Here is a 6,000-nt window from a genome sequence, read left to right as displayed (position 1 = left end):
GGAAGGATGCAGAGTCGTGGTTGCCAGAGGTTGGGAGTAGAGGGCCTGGGAAATAACAGCTTAATGGGTACAGTTTTCCATTTGGCCTGGAAAAGGGTTTTGGAACTAGATAGAGGTGGTGAGTGTAGTAAATGATGCTGAACTGCTGGCTTTAAAATGGTTAATTTTATGTCATGTGAATTTTACCTCAATAGAAAGAATCTTGAAAGCTGAACGGAAGAGTTTCCTGAGTGCAAATCAAATGGGAAAGGGATCCTCGGTGAGATTCTACGTGTTTTCTGGGGGCAACCCTGCGGGAAGCTGCTGCCTCTCCACCACAGTACAGAGGCGTCTTCCACACACACACGTCTGCAGGGTGAGGGACCTGGCGCCTGGAAAACTCTCCAGTTGACCCGCTGCACTGGCCTTGACAACACCTACCATCGTAGCTAATTAAATTATTGGGCTCTGTTGTGAGCCGCTCCAGCTTACACGTGAAGAGGCTCTCTTCCAGAGCTAAGGGACGAATGAATTCTCCTTGAAGTCATAATTAGTCATGCACAGTTGCTCCCAGTTCAAGTTATGGCTCTGAGAAAGACCCCCCCAATTTGCTAGTGAAGTAAATACTTGAATTTGGCACAAATGGATGGGGTGGGGGCAGATCAGAAAACGAGCCCAAGTGTCTGGCTTGAAAGGGCCTATTTTTTTTTTTTTTTTTAGTTAAGGCATCTCATTAGTGGGGCCTCTTTTGCATTAACAGGGACAGAGTTTATTCTTCTTTAAAGGGCCAGACGAGGCCTCAGGCGGGCTTTCCTTGAAGAGAAGTAATGGAATCAAGACAAAACATGGGGTCAGTCCCCAAACTCACATGGGTCTCAGTGTCCTCACCCTAAGAGAGATGGATGGGCACGGGGGGTTGAAGGATACCTTCCCAACTAGACAGTGATTCTAAGGGGCTTGAGTTCTCCTGGGAAATGCTGCAAAAAGCTCAGTGAAGGGTCGCAGTTTCCATCCTCACCAGAGACGTCATGGAGCCCAGAGGCCACAAACGCCCTCAGGAGCCGGGCTGCCCAGGGTCATATACTGCTCCAGTCTCACCCACCATGTGACCTTGGGCAAGTCACACCACCTCTTGGGCCGCAGTTCCTCCTTCATAAAGTGAGGATAAGAGTGGTGACTTCCTCTCATGTTGAAAAGGGGTATAGACAATATGGAATGAGAGGATGGAACTGGTTGATGTTCTTGGAGAGATTACCACCCAGTGCTCGATTCCTGGTGCCTGCCCATACAAAATAAATAAATAAGTGAAAATAAAAATAAAATTAAAAGTTCATGCTGTATGACTTATATGTCATGTATCTTTTATATGTTATCTGGCTGTTAAAGCCCAGATCACAAAAATCAGTTAAAACCAATTTTTTCCTAAAATAGGGATTGCAAGAAATTGGGGAGGCACCAAACTAAACCATGAAGTTGAACTCCAGCATAAAAATGATGATAATGAGCACTGCCACCACATATCGCATTCTTACCCCATGCTAGGCTCTGTGCTAAGCGCTTCATACACATTACTTAATTTAATTCCCCAAATAGCACTACGAGGCAGGTACTATTATACCATTTGGCAGGCCTTAGAGAGCTTACCTGGTGGGTCTGAATTCAAACTCGATTCTTTCGCATTCCAAAGTCTTTGTTCATCGGCTGTGTTCTCCTGCATAGGCTGTATGTAGTTCAGGTATCTTGAAAGCCCATTATAACTCATCGTTACCACCGTTAGCAAAATCCTTTCCAAGTGAGAGAAAATGAAACAAAAGCAGAATGCAGAAAGCTTATGGAGCACTCATCTGCTGACATTTTAGAGTGAATTCCATGGTGGTCTAGATCAGTGTTTCTCAGCCTTGGCACTGCTGACATTTGGGGCCGGATAATTCTTTGTTGTGGGAGGATGTCCTGTGCATCGTAGGATGTTTAGCAACATCTCTGGTCTCTAACCCACTAGATGCCAGCAGCATACCTCTATCCCCACGCCCAGTTTTAATCATCTCTAGTCATTGCTAAATGTCTGCTTGGGAGGTGGGAAATGCCCCCAGTGAAGAACCTCTAGAGTAGATGTCCAGAACCTCAGCATCAATTAAACACTTCATTCCTGATCCACCAGCTTTGACTTCCATGCTGTGCATGCTCACACCTCGATATGATAGATCAGAAAACTCCACCATAGGGCAGGAAGGAAGAGCATGGACACTTAGAATAGGTGACACTTAATAGTCAGGAAAGTTGGCAGTTGGCATCAGGCTCCAGAATCTTTTTCCAGGTATATTCTTGACAAAAATGTCAACCCTACATTCTCTCACACTGTCTACTCATTATAAACAAAGTACATGGGTTTTCTGCAACTATTAAGCTCATGGTTGTGAAGACTGTGCACAGTGTAAAAATGTTCAGGACAAAAACAAAAGAGCAGGTTAAAAAATTGTATGGACATGGTATATGAATATATAATATATATCGATAAAATTGCATTCAAAAAGATGGTATGAACCAGGGGTGAAAGTCTCCCTGGTGCTGTGGGAGATGACTCCCAGGGATGAGCATGGCCCTGGCACTGTGGGATCAACAATGCCATTGTGACAAAAAGGGGGAAAAGAAGTGTAACAAATAATGTATCAGTGGCTGAGAAACTTCAAATAGAGCTGAGAGGCTACTCTGGAGGTCGCTCTTATGCAAGCTTCAGTTAGACACCGCTACCTATCATAGCTTGCAAAACTCCAACCAAAACCATTCCTGCCAATCCTAAAGAACACCTAGAGCATTATATAAGAGTCTACAAAGGTTCCATGCACTAGAGTAACTTTCCAGAAACCTACAACCTCCAGATGGGTCCCTGGACCAGATAAATCCTGAAACCTAGCCCAGCCTCTCCAGAACATCAACTAGTTTCATCCCCCATCCCATATTATTGACAGCCCCTTCCAACATGAAAAAGTTAGAATAGGCATAGCCCAAATACCCCTAACGAGTGAGAGAAAGATCAAAGGTGATGGTGGAGTTATACAGAGAAGTTAGGCTTTAACAAATAAGTATGAGAGCTGAATCATTATATTGATATTTCTTTTAGTCTCTAGCATCTTAGAGCAGCTAGAAGTAAAAACCTAAAATGGTGGAGTTGTAACCCATACCAAACTCTGAAATCTGTTCTACAACTAACTGTTGCAATGTGCTTTGAAATACATTGCTTTTTCGTAAAAAAAAATGGCTATTGCAAAAAATAATTGTATGGACACTACGATGGCAACTAAAGTGATAAAAATGATAGAATTATGGGAGATATTTGCCTCCTCCTTCTACGTTTCTTGTAATGTCACTTTCATAATACCTTCATAATTTAGGAAGTACATTTTCAGATGGTGTCACCAGATACCAGTCCCTCTTCTCTGCCTCCAGGTAGAATCACCAGAACTGTTAGCCTCATGCCAGACAGCTACTACCCTGGTAACTCCCTGAATTATCACCTAGGCCCACAATTTGACCCTAGACAATGCCATCTGGACTGTCTATGCTAATCTGATTTACACATAATAAGTATATATAATGAAGTTTATTAAAATGCAAAAAAACCAAATTTTTTTTTTTAAATGTATCCTCCCATTGCCTGATCCCACTCTTGAATCTTGGGGAAACCTACTGTGCGTTGGAGGCCTCTGGGGATGGCTGCACAACTCCCAGAGGTGTCCTTTCTTCTGACAGTGGCCGGGATGCACCACCAGCTGGGCCCTGGCAGTCTTGGTTATACTGCAGGCACCAGACACAAGCTGCGCCAATTTGGGTCTCTTCCTTAGAAATGTGGAACTTTGAACTCTGAGATACAGGACCCAGGAGCTGTTGTAGTTATAATTCTATAAATGGCAGTTCTCTAGAGAAGATCATCATAAATTTCTGCTATTTGGATGCTGATTTCTGTCCCTTCTGAAATTGGGTTGTTCAACTCTTCATGGGATCCTCCCTCCAAATATTATTATTTTTTTCTTTACTTTTATTTGTGCTTAAGCTGGCTGTGATTGATTTTTTTTTTCAACATGGGCAGGCACCGGGAATCGAACCCGGGTTCTCTGGCATAGCAGGCGAGAACTCTGCCTGCTGAGCCATCGTGGCCTACCCTGTGATTGATTTTTGCTTCTTGCAACCAAGTCTTAACTCACAGGGGTCTTATTTGAGGTCCTTTTATTATTCACAGACATATGAGTCCATACAATTATTTCAAATCTCTTCTCAATTCTGACATCCTGGAACTCCCAGCTAATTTTCTCCTTGGTTATGTCTCTAAAAACATGGTGTTGGTTTCAGTCAGACCGATTTCAAGTCCTGGCACTGCCACTTGCTAGCATGGCTTCATAAAAGCCTGAGTTTCCTTTTCTGGGTCAGCAGTTGCAGGACTGCTATAAGGTTACAATGAAGGACATGCACAAGTCTTGGCACACAGGAAGTTTCTGCACACTGCATACATCCCACTTACATTCTATCTCAAGATATTTGTTTTTCTTTATTAACTCATGGTTGAAAAAAATCAAATCCTATTTTGCAACAAAGTCTATGTTTTTCTCTAATCACTTTTTACATCTCCTTTCTCTTCTAAAAACCAACAGTTAAAAGCAAAGAAGAAAATAGTACTGGTGTCCTCAAGGCCTTCAGTCTCCTACACAGGATTTCCTGAGCCTCAGACATGCTTGGCAAGCTTCTTCTGATGGATAATTCATCTCCTCACGCAAAGCCCCTGAAAACAACTAGGGCTTGAAACATCATTGGAGATGTATTACCAGCAACTCATATATTTGATGCAGCCATAATAATAATCAGTGAGTGTTTACTATGTGCTGGGTCTAGTGCTCTGCTTGAGTTATCTCATTTAATCCTCATGCAGCAGAGAGGTACAGAAGTCATAGCCCCATTTTACAGAAGAGGAAACTAATGCCCAAAGTAGGTCAAGAGACTGCCCACTGTCACCTGACTAGTAATTGTAGAGCTGAGTCCAGAGCCTGTGCACTTAACCTAGGCTTTGCCACCTTTCCGCACCTATGACCACCTCTGGGCCTGCTCTCAGCACTCAATGAACCAAGCTCCATGACACACCCTCTCACCTTGGGCCTAGAGCAAAGTTCCCTGTACCCATGGGGTCTGAGTGTCCTGCCTTATAGCTCCCAGAAGCACAATATCCTGGCCTGCCCCAGAAAGTCCCAGTTTATGCTGCCTACACCCTTTATTTAGAGTCAGTGCTTCTTCTTTTCCTTGCTTTGTTCATCTATTCACCATCTATATCTTCAGTTTCTTTTACTGCTGCTTATTAAGCCCTTGGTTTGTAAAAAAAAGATGTCCATCATATCATTCACAATAAATATTAGCTCTTTTTTTATCATTGAGATTCATACAAACACACACACACCCCTCACAATGGCCCACAAGGCCCTGTGCGATCTAACACTAAGCCACCTCGCTGAATCATTTCCTACCCCTTCCTCACCAGCTTCAACCACATTGGCTCCTGGCTGATCCAGTAACACTGCCAAACGTGCTCCTGCCTCAGGGACTTTGCACACATTAGTCCTTCTGCCTGGCTTACCCAACACTTCCTTCAGTTCTCTACTCAAATATTCTGCAACAATTGTACTATGCCCTTTTCACAGATGACCTCATTTTGCCCCCAGAGCAACTCTAGGTAGTAATCATCACGAAGTTGAGCCCTATGAATTTGACAATAGTTGATCATTTGATTTATATGAAAACAATTTCACATGGCTCAACTTAATATTTCCTTATTTTATTAGATGAAGGAATCGAGGCTTAAATAATTGGTGAAGGTCACACAGTTATAAAGTGGCAGAACCAGAATTCAAATGTAGATCTCTCTTATTCGAAAGTCTGTGTTCTTAATGTTAAACTGCACCATTTTCCCTCCCAGATCTTCCTTGTTTTGCCTTCTATTTTTTCCAGGAATGTGTCATACCCACTCTTTAAAAAAAAAAAATT

General features: G+C 42.8%; 1 long non-coding RNA gene across 1 annotated transcript in view; it reads right to left on the bottom strand.

The window, feature by feature from the left end:
- Positions 1 to 1,638: 1,638 nt before the first annotated feature.
- Positions 1,639 to 6,000, bottom strand: part of LOC143688924 (uncharacterized) — a 63,693-nt gene continuing 59,331 nt past the window's right edge. Inside the window, exon 3 of the long non-coding RNA XR_013178383.1 lies at positions 1,639 to 1,763. This is a non-coding gene — a long non-coding RNA (uncharacterized LOC143688924). The remainder of the gene's footprint in view (positions 1,764 to 6,000) is intronic.

The sequence above is a fragment of the Tamandua tetradactyla genome, chromosome 6, assembly GCF_023851605.1.
Source record: "Tamandua tetradactyla isolate mTamTet1 chromosome 6, mTamTet1.pri, whole genome shotgun sequence".
NCBI classification, from domain to species: Eukaryota; Metazoa; Chordata; class Mammalia; order Pilosa; family Myrmecophagidae; genus Tamandua; species Tamandua tetradactyla.
The sequence above is the reverse complement of the archived record's forward strand: the minus strand, read 5'-3'. Positions and strand labels throughout refer to the sequence as shown.